Raw genomic sequence first — 1862 nt, 5'->3', positions numbered from 1 at the left:
TACTTAACATGAAATTCGAGTATTTTATAACTTTCTCATCGGAACTCAAATCTGAACGTGCTTATAAGCTAAAGTATATATTTTGATCATTTGAAACCTAATGGCGAAGTCAAAATTCATTAAAAATGAAAAGACTAAAATTCGAGTACTCTACCCTAAGTCTTTCTTTTAGAATTTTATCGAAATTCACAATTACCTTTCCTCGATATACAAATTAAAAATTCGGGGTGTTACATCCTCCCCCCTAATAAAAATTTCGTCTTCGAAATTGAAATCATACCTTACTCTCTGAATAGCTCCGGATACTTAGCTTGCATCTCAACTTCTTTTTCCCACGTGGCTTCTTCTACGTTGTAGTGCTTCCACAATACCTTGACTCGAGGGATAGATTTTGATCTGAGTTGCTTTACTTTCCTATCTAGTATCTACACTGCACCTTCCTCGTAGGATACGTCTTCATCTACCTCTAAATTCTGCAAGTCAACCACGTGTGAAGGGTCTGGTAAGTACTTCTTCAGCAAGGACATGTGGAACACATTGTGAACTTGCTCAAGCTGTAGGGGTAACATCAATCGATAACCCACTGGACCTACCCGCTCAACTATCTCGAATGGTCCTACAAATCGCGGCTTTAATTTTCCCTTCACGCCAAATCTGGAGATCCCTCTTCGGGACGATACCTTCAAGAACACTTGATCCCCAACTTGAAATTCCAAAGGTCTACACCGCTTGTCTGTATAACTTTTCTGGCTACTCTGAACAGTTTTAATTTGTCTCGAATAATGCATACTATCTCAGTAGTTTCCTCAACAATCTCGGGCCCCAATACCATGGCATCTCCTATTTCTTCCCAACATATCGGTAATCGACACGGCCTACCGTATAAAGTCTCGAATGGTGCCATGCCAATACTAGCTTGAAAACTATTATTGTAGGAGAATTCCACCAACGGTAAGTGGTACTTCCAACCTCCTCCAAAATCCAAAACACATGTCCGTAACATATCTTATAGAATTTGAATTACTTACTCAAACTGTTCATCAAACTGTGGGTGAAACGCTGTACTGAAGTTCAACTGAATACCCAATGTTTTGTGCAGACTCTCCCAGAATCGAGAAGTAAATTTGGGATCCCTGTCTGACACGGTAAAAACTGGCACTCCATGTAGTCGTACTATCTTAGCTATCTACATTTGGTCTAGTCTATCGACGTTGAATGAGACTCGAATTGGGATGAAATGTATTGATTTTGTCAGTCGATCTACAATCACCCATATGACATCTGACCCGTCACTAGCTCTCAATAACCCCACCACAAAATCCATGGTCACGTGCTTCCATTTCCATTCCGCTATGGGTAATGGTTAGAGTAAGCCAACTGGATTTCGATGTTCTGCCTTAACTTACTAGCAAGTTAGGCATCTATTACATACTCTGCAATTTTCTTCTTCATACCCGGAAACCAAAAATTCCTTCGCAAATCTCTATACATCTTCGTGCCTCCTGAGTGAATCGAGTATTGGGAAGGGTGTGCCTCGCCTAGTATGTCGGACCTCAATTGCGAGTCCTGCGGTATCTACATTCTACCTCGAAATCTGATAACCTCATCTGATCCTTTCAACCAATTTAGGTTGATCAGGTCCCTAACTCTTAGCTCATATCCTTCCATATCTTCGTCTACTTTCTGGACTTCCTTAATTCGTGTTATTAATCCAATTTCAATTCTTAATGTACCTAGGTAAATGTGTGGTTTATACATTCCCCTTGGAGTCTCAAATATGATTTATATGGCTTGCTCAAGCAACTGCCATTCTTTCACCAACATGTAAGCTACAGTATTTCTACTCAACGCGTTAGCAACCA

The 1862-nt window shown here is 40.3% G+C and overlaps 1 pseudogene; it reads right to left on the bottom strand.

Annotated features, from left to right (window-relative positions):
- Positions 1 to 281: 281 nt before the first annotated feature.
- Positions 282 to 1862, bottom strand: part of LOC147391311 (uncharacterized) — a 2185-nt pseudogene continuing 604 nt past the window's right edge.

This window comes from Akebia trifoliata, chromosome 11 (genome assembly GCF_017979445.1).
Source record: "Akebia trifoliata isolate Shusen 1 chromosome 11, ASM1797944v1, whole genome shotgun sequence".
NCBI lineage: Eukaryota > Viridiplantae > Streptophyta > Magnoliopsida > Ranunculales > Lardizabalaceae > Akebia > Akebia trifoliata.
The sequence above is the reverse complement of the archived record's forward strand: the minus strand, read 5'-3'. Positions and strand labels throughout refer to the sequence as shown.